Raw genomic sequence first — 16,467 nt, forward strand, 5'->3', positions numbered from 1 at the left:
TTGCTTTGAGATGCTTCAAAGGAAAGCATTAATCAATGAAATAAATAAATGTTGCTTTTCGCAAAATGGAGACCACTCATGTGAGGAATTATTGTTCACCGCCAAGCAGTTAAGGCCTTTTCCAAAAAGGAAATGTCATGTCTTGGCTGTGGCTTGGGTGATTGATATGATTGCTCAGCACTTGGTCCTTTCATGGGTACACAGCAGTTGAGAACATAGCCTGAAGACTGTTTCCAGTCCTGGGAACCCGCCTTTCATGGACCATTTTTAACATGTTTCATATATATTCCATTTATTGTAATTTATGTTACGTTGTAAAAAGTGCCGAGTTCTCACTCGGGCCCGACAGATGAATTTGTTACCTTAAGCCTATTTTTAATGCAAACATGAAGCCTAACTTCCTTTTCTCAAGAAGATATGGGCAACATTCATGTCAGTTAAGAGTTACAGTGCCACATTTAATGGGCTTTTGTGTCATAATGGTTGGAAGGGAATTGATCTATAATGAACTGTTTATGAAAATATTGGTCTCTGGCAAAAGAACCAGTATGATCACAATACTATCTGATCGTTCTGTCTAGCCCATCTTCCAAAGATGTCAATGGAACGGAATTTAAAATGGTGAAAGGATTATTTTTTAAAGTTTTCTTTGAATGTAAATCTCACATTGCCCTTTAATAAAATGTCTGACAAAGGCCTGGTTCTGCAGATTCACACAGTTCAACCTACTGTGTGCTGTGGGTGGTAATACTTCACAATCTGCTGCTGTCTCTAGATCTTCTACATAGTGATTCCTATAGATAAATTTTAAGGGTTCAGTGTTATACAACAGAAACTAAATCCAGTCATGACTGCACTGGCCTTAATATCAACATATTCCAAATTCACAGACAGATTTGACCCTTTAGTCTCACCACTTGAAATAACTGCCCTTTATCTGTCTGACTAGTCTGTAAGTATTTTCTACCCCAGGTCAGAAGACCGTAGACTGCTGAATTTTCAAGACCAGACTTTTTTCTTTTTTCTTTTGCTAACCCTCCTTGATTGAGTTTGATGGCAATAGTCTTGGGTCTCTAGTGCATGTTTCAGCTGCTGGACTGCTGTAAGAGAAAGATGATGCAGAAATAGATAATATAGATTGATGCACATTATAGGGAAAACACAGACATATTTGAAGCTACTCATACACTGACTATTCAGCTTAGAGCATGAGTGGAAGTTCCATGCTGCCTTATTATTTTTCCACAGATCACGTTGTCAAGAAACAGGCTCTCTCCCCGCGCCTAAGAGATCTTCTCATTTTGCACATCCAAGTTATGGTATTGCTGCTCTCCAGAAATAATCCATGTGTGTAGGTTAAATAAGTTCAGAGTGTTAGCAAAGTGAAGAATCACTAATTAACAGTCTCCAACAGATCTACATTTTCTATTGAAGCCTGTAACTCCAGCCTGTAACTCTGTAACTCCAGCCTGTAACTCCTCAACTTTTTGCTGATTTTGTCATTTTGTGTCATCGTTCATCTCAGATTTGACAGCTTCTCATATCTTTTTTCAGCCCCCCCCCCCATTTGTTGGTATTTATTTTGGATTTTTTATAAGTAGCCAACTGTTCACTTTCTCTAAAACACTTTAATGTTTATGCTCAGTGTATTTGTAAACACCAAGCCAAGATCATTCTGCCCCGAAACCTTTAGGATAAGTTCATTCCAGCAAAAGATCTACTGCAGCCGTTTTATTTTATTTTAGTAATACTCTAGCTATGAGTAGATCACAAGACTTAAAACAGCAGCACTGTAGCTAACCTTGGAAGAGAAGCTCAGGAAACCACAGTGCCACATTAGAACACCACTGTTTATTGCAGGAGTGAAGACCCCATGGCCCTCCAGATGCTGTTGGACTCTGACTCCCATCAGTCCCAGCCATTATGGCCAATGGTCAGGGATGATGGAAGCCGTAGTCTAACAGTATCTGGAGGGCTATGGGGCCATGTCTGGTTTATACTGAGCACTCCAAACAGAAGTTAATGGGGCACCTGTTCAGTTGCCAAACTATGTTGCTTGAAAATGTTTGCCAGCACCCTAAACATCAGGACTTTCAGAGGGCTCCATATGCCTCTTGGAGTTGCTTTCAAGAAATACCTTTTCCTGGCCTTCCAAGTACAGTGGTACCTCGGGTTACCAATTCTTCAGGTTACAGACGCTTCAGGTTACAGACTCCGCTAACCCAGAAATAGTACCTCGGGTTAAGAACTTCAGGATGAGAACAGAAATTGTGTGGCGGCAGCACAGCGGCAGTGGGAGGCCCCATTAGTTAAAGTGGTACCTCAGGTTAAGAACAGTTTCAGGTTAACAACAGACCTCCAGAACGAATTAAGTTCTTAACCCGAGGTACCACTGTAGCTGCAGCCTTTCCCTCCCTTGTCTACCTGCCCAGACATAGTCATGTTGCTCATTTTGTGGCGCATCAATAACTGAGACAAACCTCTTCCTGCTTTCAAAAGCTTCATTGTTCGGTTGCCTGAAAGCAATGCTTTCCTGTCACAATGAAGCTGGCAAATGGTTCTGGGTGGCAGCTGCCTGTCCTGTCCCCGCTCGACGGCGGAGAAGCAGAGGCATGCTTGGCAGGTCATCTCTTTAATTCCACTGGGCAAATACTTGCCAACTTGGGCCTACAGGGGAACAGCAGACACAAGTAGCACTCTCAGTTGTGCAGGTGGCTTGCGGGAGCTGACGCCCCTGGTCCCAAAGGTATGCAAGAATCAGATATGTTCCAACAAGGGATCCAGTTCCAAAATACACTTGTGATTGTTGTGAAGGAGTGAGGATTATCTCTCACTGCAAAAGAAACCTGAAGCTCAGAGGGACCTCTGCTCTAATCTTGGCATGGCAAAAGACAAGGAACTTAAAACAGTGTTATGTTAAAATCAATTCTTTGTCATTTCTTAACCCTGTGCTTATATTCAGTTAACAAGCAGGAATCTCAGCCCATTATGTTTTCCCTGGAGCTATTTCTGTTTAAGAGAATCATTTCACATTATGCCACAATCACTTACCCTCAATAGCCAGAAGCTATGTGGATGGCTGTGAGTTAACCATAACAGCTCTCCCTTGCTGCTTGCCTTCTTAGATGTTTGACTTCAGAGTCTCTCAAGGCTTGGATTGGAAAACAACCCTTTCCAGCCTGAGACTCCTGTTTCTCGACCATGGCAGCCTAAAAGCTTCCACAGTGAAGCATTTAATCAAGGTAACGTGGGCTGCATTTGCAGGACTGTATTCCCACAAAAGTGAATCTGATTCGGCAGACATTGCTAACCCTTCCACGAACCTCCTGTGAACACTGATGAATGAGGTTCATTTTGAAACTTGTCAGCTGGTCAGGAAAAGAGATGCCTAGTTCTTTCACGGTGATAAAAGGTCTTTCCTTTGACACACCTTTTGACAGAGTGAAGTGATGAACATCACAAGACACTTCCTGGGGACAGTTGTCATGAGCAAGCAGTTAACTGGGACAGCAGAATCATGCGGGGTAGTTTTTGCTGGAATATACCATACAGGCCCTTGACAGGCAAAAGTGGAGATTTGAACCCTGGTCCTCTAAGTCTATTGTCAAACCACTACACTGCTCTGGCTGTGATGCAATCTGCATAAATGCAAATGTAGAGATAAATTATATCATTTAAATAGAAAATTAAATTATGCTCAGTCTTCTGTCCAAGGGCTGATGGGCAACTTCAAGGTCATGGCTTTCTGTCCTTACGGTTTGATGTCTTTCAACGTTATAACAGAGAACTTCAAACAGAGTGCAATCCTCTGACAACCTCTCAAACAGAGGACTGCAAAATAGGACACATGACCACCCCAGCACCAATCAACATTGTTGCTCCCTAACAGTATGGATTTAAAGAGACAAGCCAGTGCTCTTAGCCCCACTTTCATGGTATAGGCCTAAGAAAACTCTCTACAACAGGAAACGCTAGGTCCTAATTATGGTATATCTTTCCTTACCTAATGGCTATATGGATTTTAATCAAAGGCAGGTCCATCAGTCACACAGCATCCTTCACTAATCAAAGGTCTGTAAATATGCACAATGTAACACTGAATAATTTACTGCATGTTTACTTACAATCCTATTTTGAAAGTGTGTCTGAGCTCCTGTCAGCAAAATGCATGAATCACTCATACTCTGATAGGCACATCCTATGTACTAGTTTCCAAACAAGTTTCCCACAAAAGCAGCCTTGGAATCAGGAATCTCCTAATTTGGACATGAGCCTCTGTTCCCTGTTTAACAAAGACACACCAAGTGTAAAACAAAGCAATCAAGGCATTAATATTAACAGTGCACTTAACATAACAGTACCATTGTTGTTGTTGTTAATAATAATAATAATCATTTTTAAAAAATATCTGTTGTGGGCAAAGCTGTGTGTCTTCAGATGACCAGCTACCATTTTGACGCTTCCAGTTGAGAAGAAGAAGAAGAAGAAGAAGAAGAAGAAGAAGAAGAAGAAGAGGAGGAGGAGGAGGAGGAGGAGTTTGGATTTGATATCCCACTTTATCACTACCCGAAGGAGTCTCAAAGCGGCTAACATTCTCCTTTCCCTTCCTCCCCCACAACAAACACTCTGTGAGGTGAGTGGGGCTGAGAGACTTCAAAGAAGTGTGACTGGCCCAAGGTCACCCAGCAGCTGCATGTGGAGGAGTGGAGATGTGAACCCAGTTCCCCAGATTACGAGTCCACCGCTCTTAACGACTACACCACACTGGCTCAACCACTACACCTCAAGTTGAGGTGAATACAACCATATTAGGAAGTCGTCTGTGACATCCACCCACATGCTAAGGAAACATTTACATCTGAAACCCATCAGTAATCTGGGGAAGCAACAACAACAACAACATAGCTAGATAGCAAATATGACCAGTATGAAGAAGATTCTTATGTATGGGGCTCAGAAGTGTGGACCTCAGGACCCTGATGTAGAGCTATGATTCCAAACAACCATATATTTCCACCTCTGTAGAGATAGAAAACAAGTTTCACATGGTCACAACTGGACATGCCCCAGTTGTTTCTTCCACTCTAGGTATCTCTCTTTATCTGTGAGTGTTATTCAAGGTCCTGGGAGCACTGCCATTGGCTAGATCAGTGATGGTGAACCAGTCCAACAACATCTGGAGGTTCCTATTCCTGGCCTAGATACTGTTGGGGGGAGCCTGTCATTGGAGTGCCATTAAAAGGGCAAAGTAGTTTCTGGAGCAGGGGGAAGATGATGTTGAAGATTAGAATGGAGAGAAGCTGTTGTGATACTTCCTTTGCCACCTGCTGCTGTTTTTACACTAGCCCAGTTGTTGCTTTGCTGCCCTCCTTCTCTACACCTCAGGGGCTTTGCTTCCATCTTCAGCTCACTAAACGTCCAGTGCAAGACAAAACAGAATGGCCATTGGGGAGAGGACCTTCTCTGTGCTGATGCCTCATCTATTGAACTTCCTCCACAGAGCAGTTCATCAGTTCTTCCTTGCTATCATTTAGGCTAGGGTTACCAGACGTCCCCGTTTCCCAGCGACAGTCCCCGGATTTCATCTAATGTCCCCGGGAAACGCAGCAGTAGCAGTCTCAGCAGCCCGGAGCAGTTGGCTCTGGCTGGCTTCAGGAGCTGCTTGGAAGTCAACATATGATGGTGGTGCAGGGGCTCTAAGATGCAGCTTCTGGGCTGCCTCCACCTTCCCTGACCCCAGCAACTAAGCCTCCCTACTCCTACTTGTGTGCAAGCAGGAGCAGAGTGAGGATCTCTCAGCTGTGAAGGGAGGCTTCCCTGGAGGGGGCAGAGATCTCTCAGTTAGGCAGCAGGAAGCCTCCCTTCCCAGCTAAGGGATCCCTGCCCCTTCCTGCTTGTATGCAAGTAGGAGTTGGGATGGGGCTGCTCCGAAAGGCAGTGTGAAGCCTTCCTTGCCAGCTGAGGGATCCCTTCCCCCTCCAGCTTGTACGCAAGTAGGAATGGGATTGGGGCTGCTCCGATGGGAAGGGAGGCATTGCACTGCCCGAGCCTCGACACCACCACTGCTCTTGGCCCTCCTTCTCCGCCTTCCATGCCTGACCCAACACGCATCGCTTTCCGACCACCACCACCACCGAAGAACCAACAATTCAGGGGCTGCCCAGGCTCATGAAGAAAGGAGATAGAAGCCTCGGAGGAAGGGAAAACGTGGTGGTTGAGGTCAAGGCAGCGACCGCCCCTCTGCCACTGCCATTGCTGCAGCATCAACTTCCCAAATGTGTAGTAATTAATTAATTAATTAAAGTGTCCCCGGATTAATTGAAAAAAATCAGGTAACCTTAATTTAGGCACCAAGCAAGCCCTGTTTTAGGAGTTGTGGGGTTTGGGCATTTGCTTTTAAGAGAATTTATTTGCTTTTTTTCAGACTTTCATTGTCATCTTTCTATTTTTTTGGGGGGGGTGGGGGGGTTTGGTTCCTTTGTGTAGATACTGTTTTTTACTAGTGTTGCAAACTGCCTTGAGGATTATGTCATAGCAAGGTGGGATAAAATTATTTTAAATTAATAAAAAATACAGCCCACCTCCACAACATGCTGTGTTTGCAAGTTCTACATAGGGTCATTCTCAAAATGGTGGAAGCACAGTTTCTTAAATGTGATACTGGAAATATGGCAAAAGATTTATTGAAATTCATGTGTGTGAAGAGGTTATGGGAAAATAATTATCCCATAGATGAAGCCAGGGTGTATTTGACAGCAGGGAGTCTTTGTTTAAAACGTAACCTAACAAATGCATTCTTCTTGGGCCAAAGATAAGTCAGTATTTTGTCAATAACAGTCATCAGGGAAGTCAAATAAACAGAAAGAAAAGGGGCTTAGAAGGAAAAGAAGATTGGAAGAAATTCAAAATCTATCTACAGAAACACTGCAAAATTATTGAGTGTTAATGACGTTGGAATGAAATGAAGTGGTTCTAGTAATAGGGTAAAATAAGAATAGGCAAGAAGGGATGGATTTTGGATGAAAATTTGAAGTTAAAATATGTGATGATAAATAATTAAGGGTAAATTAAGGGCTATGAATTTGCTGAATAAATCTTTGAATGGAATACAAAAAAGGAAGGTGTGAGGAAGTCATTAAAACAAGTAAATGAATGTAAGTTATTATAAAAGAGGGATTTTTTGTAGATTTTATTTTTCCTTTTTATGCTGAATTTTGGTTTTTGTATTTTTGTATTTTTTTGTCTTTTTTATTGTGTGTCATTATTTTGTAACTTATTTTTTTGTTTTGTTAAAAATTTAATAAATATTATTAAAATAAAATAAAATAAAATAAAATATAGCCTTTTAAAACATGTACACACACAGACACACACACACACACACTCCTTATAGATTTAGATATAGATATATCGACATCACACACAGAGAGTTGCATAGAGATCTAAACTATGCATTCTCCTATAAATTGAATTGGATTTTCCAGTGGAGCAACGAAGCATGACTTAAACACAATCTCTGCAGGTTTCCCATAAAAGTATGCTACTTCCGTGTTGTATATTACTTTTTATCAAGCCTAGTACACCGTGGTTGCAGTGATGGGAAGAATACTGAAATGCACAGGTATGAGACAAACCCTAATCTTTTCCAGCTCTTGACTATGTTTTTATTTATTGTTTAAACTAAGTATATCAGTTTGCAAGATCTATTTTTCTTCTTCTTTGCTGAGGCTACTTTGTTCCTAAAATTATAAACTTTATCAATATTTGATTAAGCCAAGACTCCTGGAATAGTTTTGCTGTAACTGTTGTCATTTTATCATTATTTCTGGAACAGGAAGTGCTACAAAATAGATGGTTGAAAAACTGAGTCACAGTAACAGAAAAAGGACCCTGTCCTCCTTTAAAAAAGTGTTTTTTAGTGATAACCAGTAACTGCAGCACTTACCATTTGCAAAAACAAGAAAGCCAAGCTCTGAATGGAAAAAATATTCTCCGAAGAAAGTTCCTTTTCTTCTAAGAGTTGCTTTGTGCTGATTGTCCTGGGACAGGAGCTGCAAGAGACTGATGCAAGGCCTGATGTCAAACTAGGGCCTGGGTGGGCAGGGCAAGTGAGATGGGATCTGTCATTCTAAAGGATATTCCTCAGGATATCCCTGGATTGAGGAGTGGTAAATCAGGGAATCCAACAGAAAACAGTGCTCTAGGGATTGGAGGAAGAGATGAAGGAAACCTTGTCAAGGTATTGCAGAACTGGGCAGGAAGTGACCAGGCAATGTGCTCCTGGATGGGTGGCCATTTTAATATTTTCTGAAAGCTAAACCTTATAGCAGGGATGGGGAAATCTCAGACCTGGAGGGGATGGGAACAGTGGCCATCTCTAGCTGATGCTGACGGCTCCCTCCAAGTCACAACTTTCCCAAGCCACATCTGCTTCATAAACTGATTTTTTAAATTGAATTTATACACCACACTATAGCTGCAAGTCTCAGCAATTGATTGATCGCTTATAATATTTTTATGCTGCTTTTCATTCAAATGAATCTCAAAGCAGCTTATAAACAATGACTAACATGATCAAATATAATAGAACTTCACAGACGCAGCACAAATCATATAGAATAATGAGCAAATAATCAGTGAAGCAATTGCTATCTATAAAAGACTGTTAACAAAGCGACAACTAAAAAAATAAGCTAAGCATCACAATTAAAGCAGAGGTCATATTATACAGATTAACAAATCAATCAATATTGTTTATAATCTATAAAACAAAATAAAGAACATTAGCAAAACAGCAGCCAAGAAATAAACTTAGCACTGTTAAGTTCATACACAACTCATAATCTTTCACTCTATTCAGCTCATTAAAATACACACACACACATAATGCCTGCAGCAGTGGCTCCCTTATGAAGGTTTCTCGGGCTGGAGGTGGAGCAGCAGAGGTAAAACCAACCACCCTCCTGATAGCAAACAAAGTCGCTCTCCCCTCCCAGTTCTTTCTCTGGAAACAGCTCTCTTAGGGCTGAAGGGCTGGGGGCAAGGCAGGTGGGAAAAGCCATGTTTTTGCCTGACTGGAATGTGTCCTTGAACTCCGATAATGCTCCTTGCAAGAATCACAGAGGGATATATCGCTGTAAAAAAACTTGCCTACTGCACAGAAGGCAAGGCACCAACTGCTGCTAGTTTAAAGTTGCCGAAAACAAAGCCTGCCAATGTGAATTATGACTTCTCATTGTCCAGTGTATATCTCTTGTGCTGTTTCCTAGGGAAGCTCACCAAAGACAACAGACCCAGAGGCCCTCATTATTTGTGAAAAGTGCTTGGAACAGTCTTGACCTCAAGCATTTCTGAAGACCTCTCATTATTCCTGTTCCTTCTGTCAAATATACAGAGGCCCACAAAAGGAGAGAGCTGTAGGGTGTGTGTGGGGTGTGTGGGGGTGTGTGGGGGTGTGGGTGTGGGTGTGTGTAACTATCCCTTATGACAGGGATGGGAACCTATGGTCCTCTAAGCGATGTTGAACTACAACTCCCATCACCCCTGACCATTAAGCTATGCTCGGTGGGGCTGATGGGAGCTGGAATTTAACAAAATCTGGAGGGCCACAGGACAAGATTAGCAGTTGACACGTCAGCTGTTGTTAAAAGATTATGCTACTTCAGCACCAGAAAGCATCATCCATTTCCAGCTCCTTTGCTTCCTGCTAACACAAGCAGAATAAATATTTAGCAGTCTATAGCTTTCTTTCCTGTAGTGCTACTGCAGTTATAGTGGTTTAGAGCATGAACTAAGAACTGGATGTCTCAGTTTAAATGTCAGATCAAGCATGAATTTGCTGATTGGGATCAGCTCCCAAATTAGTAGTGATGGAATAACACCACTAAGAAACTCCTTATATAAATGCAAAGTTATTATTCTTCCATCTTCACTAGGATATGTGGGTATCTTACAGTGGTACCTCGGGTTAAGTACTTAATTCGTTCCAGAGGTCCATTCTTAACGTGAAACTGTTCTTAACCTGAAGCACCACTTTAGCTAATGGGGTCTCCCACTGCCCCCGTGCCACTGCTGCTCGATTTCTGTTCTCAGTCTGAAGCAAAGTTCTTAACCCGAGGTATTATTTCTGGGTTAGCGTAGTCTGTAACCTGAACTGTATGTAACCTGAAGCATGTGTAACCCGAGGTACCACTGTATTTGCAAGAGCAGCATGGAACAGAGAAAGTTACTATTCTTTCTGACTATAAGCTGTCACACACAATGCTTCCCCCCGCCTTCCTATGAGTGGTCCTGTAAAGAAACTGAAGGTAAACAAAGCCTTTTGCCCTAACTCTAAAGATGGGGATGGGAGCAGGAAAGGAATGCATCTATGAATGAACAATGTGACTTCTTCTGAGCATGAAGAACAAGCACGAATCAGGTTTCCCAGCCCACTCACAGGTCCTTATAATATCACTGGAAATAGTTGGTCCTGGCAAGTATAAACCACTTTCAATTTTAACCTGAGGATTGTCATTTGTCCAGTTTTAATTTTAATTTATTTGAATTAATTTTGGGGTGCATTTTAATCGATTGGTTGCTTGTTTTATGCATATTGTATTATTTATATGATGTTAACCGCTCTGAGCCTGGCTCCAGCCAGGGAGGGTGGGGTACAAATAAATAATAATAATAATAATAATAATAATAATAATAATAATAATAATAATATCAGCTAGCCTCTACAGCTCTTTCTGCCTCTTCTCTCTTGGGGGCAGAATCTGAAACTGGACTGTATCACCAACTGGTAAGATCAAGAAAAGATTATCCCACACATCCCAGCACATCGCTAATCATAATGTAACTTTGTGTGGACTTTTTTGGGGGGGTGGGGGGTAAACTATTTTGTGAGCTAAAGGCTAAAAAGCAGGGCATGAATGCAATTAACTAGCCAAGCAACTCACTGACTCCATCACCAAGAAAATGGGGGCACATTCCCCATTTCCCTCACCCGTCCCTAAAAGAAAGGCAGAATATATTTGCATGGCCCCAAAATCACCAGGATGGATGTAAACATGTTTGCGAAAACTGTGGGCACTCTTTCTAGATTATCATTAGCCAGGACTGATATCCAGGACCCAAATCCTTCTGCATGATAGCTTGACATTATGGGAATGATCCCGCTCAAAGTTAAGCACATTTAAACACCATTGATTTCAATGGGAGGTTTAGTTTTTCCAGTATTTAAATTACTTTAATCAAAATCAATGTGCTTAATTTTTGACTGGATTAGGTTCTTATAAACAATAGTTTTTTAAAATGATAATACTCATAATTCTAACAAGAGCCAAACATGGGGCCGTCATGAGTTTTGATGGTTGGCTTTATAGCTTTTTCCAATTATTTTGAAGTAGATTTGCTTAGTATATTTGTGTGTGTGTACGTGTACATTTATTCTCATTTCTCATACAATAGTTGTTTGCTGGTCTAAGTGCCAATGTTTGGGTTGGCTTCCATTGAATAATTTCATGGTTTCTTCCCTCACCTTTCAGGTAGCCAATAGTTTGCCTTTGAACAAAACTTCAGACCCCAATTGTTTTGGAGAGAAACTTTTTCCCTTGTAGGTTTTATAGCAAGTATTGATTAAAATGTACTTCAGAGAAATTCCAGTCTGTTTAACCAAGAGCGCAAGCACGCAAACCCCTAATGGGAAGCCAAAGGCTCCACTCTTCATTCGAGACATAAAGTCTCTTGTCTTGGGAAGGGGTGGCTCAGCTTACATTAACTGCTGGCCTTTCAGTTCAGTTCAATGGAGTTCACAGATATTTGAACTAGAGTTACCCTCCCCGCCACCCAATTAATATTTCAGAGTTCCATTGCTTGTACTTTATCCCCAACCTGGTTCACTCCAGATATTTTGGGCTACAAGTTGTGCTGGCTGGAGCTGATGGGAATTGTATTTCAACACAGCTGGGGGACCCTAGGCTTGGGGACCATTACTGTTATAGTTCTTTTTTTAATGTACAAAGCAGGCACTTGTGGGTGCACACATCTGTGCTGTGAACTTTTCATGATACATGAGTTTGTTTCCAAGGTTGGGGTGGGAAGGAATAATCTCATCTGGTTGTAAAACCTTCATAACGGCTGTGTCTTCCCTGTCCTGAGTCATTCTGCTGGTTTACAAGGTGGCGTGGTTTCTGCTTGCACCCATAAGCAAGCCACCCTCTCATATAATCCTTGGTGCAATGTCCTCTCGAGTAGTTTGTTTTAGGAACTGCAGGTGCCATGATTTCACAGTAAAGGGAGACAGAGCTCTCCAGTGAAAATAAACATTGATCCAAACTTCACTCCTACTAAAGTTAAAACCAAACAGAAACATTTTGAAGATGTTTTGGAAAGTTCATGTAAGGATACTTAACGCTTCCCCCAACCAACTTCATGCAGTTCAGGACATGAAGTTGTTCCAATTGACTTGTCTACCACCGCTTGTTGAATCAATCTATCTCAGAGCTGCAGACAGGGCCAGCCGTACCATTAGGTAGAGAGAGATGGCTGCTTCGGTCAGCTGATTTGTGGTATTATGAAAGGATCACAAATTGTCATTTGTTATTGTTATTGTTATCTTTTTATTTCCAGGGAGAGATGCTAGTATATTTTCTGCAACCTTCCTGCTCGGTACTGTACCATATCCTTTCTTTGCAGCAAAGTCTTCACAACTTCTTTGAGGTTTCTTATTACCACAACAATCAACAATCCCAACAACAATCCCAGGATAACTGTTATAATATAACAAAAGAACAATGAATGAATTCTTCATCAATTTCTTTTTCTTTTAAAAATGCCTAATTCATACACTGTCCCATATTTGGAGGATAACTGGCCAGGCTGATCAAACTTGGCCAATAGCTTTCCATCTTCTCTGCTTCTCCAGCACCCATGGTATCAAAGGGAGTGCATTTAATTGTGCAACCTGAATTTGCCAGCATGTGACTGAAGCCTATGTAAACATAGCAACAGTGTAAGGTAAAGGTAAAGGTACCCCTGCCCGTATGGGCCAGTCTTGACAGACTCTGGGGTTGTGCGCCCATCTCACTTAAGAGGCCAGGGGCCAGCGCTGTCCGGAGACACTTCCGGGTCATAAAGTTTAGACCCGTAGCCTCATAATAAGTACCAGCTAGCCAGAAAGTGAAGCTCTTCTTGATCAGTCAGATAAAAGTTTTATATTGAGTAGTGGTACTGGATTGGCTATATGGCATCATCTGACTCGAGAAGGATTCTGTGTATCGGCAGTTACCTTCTCTCACCAGTGGCCTTGTTGGCACTGGGAGCAAGTTACTTGCTCCACAGGTAGGCTCTTCATTGTCTCAGTAAATGGCAAATATAAGATCCAAGTCCTACATCATACTATTGATTACTTTAGAAAGTATAGAGAGCATCCAAAATGCATACAATGTGGAGTCCAAATAAAAAGAGTTACAGAGAAATATATTAGTGTGGGACTCAAATGTAGAAGAGGAATACCAGAATGATTTCCAGTATGTAGGACTTGCAGATAAATGAAACATGCATTATAAGCAGTTTGGGTATACATGAAGCAAGGATAAATGTACATCGGCAAATGTTCTGAGATAAAGTTTCCACTACAGAAATAGCTATGACAGCATTACTGAATAAATCAGTATTGGCTCTTTCCAGATGTTTTCAAAACCTCTCACTTTGTTGCACAACATTGTTTTGTTGTTCTCATACAAACCCATTTGGGAGAGGCAGGCTGCCCCAACAAACCTACGTAGGTGGAAAATTGTTATCCTCCTACCGTCATGGAACACTGGCAGAATCAGTCAACAGTATCGCTACAAGAGTTTCCCAAATAAATGGGGATATGGCACCACAACACAGCATGTCCTGTTTTTAAGGATGCTAGAGAAGCACTCCCTCAAAACACGTGAACAGAGTAGAATCACTGCAGATCAACCTTCATACTCCAGCTGCTTGGTCTTCTTGCACAGTGCAGCTGGTCCATTTGGGCAATGGAGCTCTGCCACTCCAACCTCACTCTGCCTTCAGCTAGCCCCCCACCTGCCGGTCTTCTTTCCTTACAACCATATCATTCCTAGGCTGCCTGGTGATATGAACTTCATACCATATTTAAAACTTCCCTTAGGAAGACTTGGTAGATTAATCAGGCTGTTCTGTTTTGAGATGGCAGGAAAATATACCAGCAGCATCAGTGTTTTGAGGGTATTTTGTACAGTGGTACCTTGGTTCTCGAATGTCTCCGTAGATGAACGTTTCAGAACCCGAACACCGAAAACCCAGAAGTAAAAGCTTCCGTTTTTGAACCCACCTTGGAAGTTGAATGGCTTGCACTGTGTGTTTTTCAATTTTCTCAATTGAATTTGCAGACAACCCTTTGTGCCTCAGTTTTCAAACATTTCGGAACTCGAACGGTCTTCCAGAATGGATTACGTTCGAGAACCGAGGTACCACTGTACTTTGGTTTCCTAGAAATGTGACCTGGCTTAGTTGTTTGAGTATCTAAAGCAACTTGTGCCAGTGGCTTTGTTCCTCTTAATCTTTGTTGTGTTTGTGACTGGCTGAGGTATAGATCATGTTGTGTGGTCCATGAAGGGCCAGTGTGTGAAAATGTTCTTCCAGCTCTATGATACCCATGACTTTTAGAACAGAATTTCTCTAAGACCTAGAAGCCTTTTGACTATATTTTATAATGGGTGGAGAACCCATGATCTTTCACATGATGTAGGACTATAACCTGCATCATTCCTGAGCATTGGCCATGCTGGCTTGGGCCTGATTGGGAGTTGGAATACAATGACATCTGGTTGGCCAGAGCTAGCCATCCTTGCCTTATGCAGATGATTCTCCATCCCCTGCTTCAATACCTCCAATGAAAGAGAAGCTACCACCTCAAGAAGCAGTCTGCTCCACCACTGAACAGCTCTAGAGATAAAATTTGGCATAGTTGCCTTTTTCTTCTTCTTCTGGTGTGTGTATCAGAGAGAGAGAGAGAGAAGTAAAAATCTCAGAAACATGTCTTCTTAGAAATTTCAACTCAATACTAGTTGAAATCCCATAATCTGAATCACAGAATGCTGATCTCTAACAGACAAAACAAATCCTTCTCACCACCCTGTTACTAATGCAATGCCACTGTGAGAACAGGGCAGTTCGCCTTGACTGTTTTTCTTCTTTTTCATAAGCATTGCAAATTATTCTTGGAAGACTTCAAGACAATGTGGCATATTTGTCATCTTCAATTACTTTGTTCAGCCTTTATATTTTTTCGTCTACACTCCCAGCAGCCTGTTTTCTGTTTATTCATAGTTTAATGGTAGCTGGCATTGCCAAAATACCAGGACAGTAGAGGAATACAGTATTTTCAGGGTTTCTCGGCAGTTTGGAATTGTGAGCTTCCCCTTTTCATGTCCCAGACTGAAAACATCTGAACATTTTATTTTATGACGGCCAAAGAGGGTGTCTTAAAAATAATTTTATACAAAGTTATAAAATATTGGGAAAGCTTGTTTTAGCCCTTCCCAAGGCTGGAGTACATTCAAGCCTATTAAATCAGTGTTCTTCAACCTCATTTCCCCAGATGTTGTTGGGTGACAGCTCGCATAATTCATGACTATTAATTAGGCTGGCTGGTGATGATGGGTGCTGTAGTCCAACAACATCTGGGGACCCCTGACTGAAGAGTACTGTATTAAATAGACCAAATGGGGTACTTGCAGCAGGCATCAACTTGTATTGTAGGTACAGAAGTCCCATCTACTGCACACTCCCTGCAAGGGGATGACTGAGGCAGGCAGTATTGAAGCAGAACATGACACAATGACCCAAAGTGGTGAAATATATAAAGCTTCTCTTTTAGGTACCCAAATCTGTATATGAAGGAATTAAACCCATGCAACAGAATAAGGATGCCCATTCACCACCTTAAGAGAAAAAAATACAAGAACTATAGATTTAATGTTATCCATACTCACCAGATCAACACGAAGAATAGGTCGCACCAAACAGCCATCCTAGACATTCCTTTGTCCCATGCCACTTCCTATTTGAATCATAAAAGAATTGTGGTGTTGGAAGGGACCCTGGATGGCAGCTGTTTCAATCTTCTGCTTACTTTAAATCTCAGCAATGCAGGATGCAACCAGAATCCCTGACAGATGGTTGTCCAGCATCTGCTTGTATGCTTTCAGGTGAAGAAGAGCCTACCACCCCCTGATGCAGCCTTCTCCATTTCTCCATCACTGAACTGCTCTTATCGTTAGGAAGTGCCTTCTAACGTTTAGTTGAAATTAGTAGTGTCCCTTCCACTGGGTGGTTCTAGCCCTAGAATCATTTTACTCCATCTTCTGTATGCCCTACTCATTGGTGGCTGGTGCCCTTTGATACTGGTGAGGCAGAAATCAGGGAAGCCAACAGCAAGTGGAGCCAGAACCAATGACAGGTAGAGACAAT

Source organism: Podarcis cretensis (assembly GCF_951804945.1).
Source record: "Podarcis cretensis genome assembly, chromosome: 4".
In the NCBI taxonomy this organism is placed as follows: domain Eukaryota; kingdom Metazoa; phylum Chordata; class Lepidosauria; order Squamata; family Lacertidae; genus Podarcis; species Podarcis cretensis.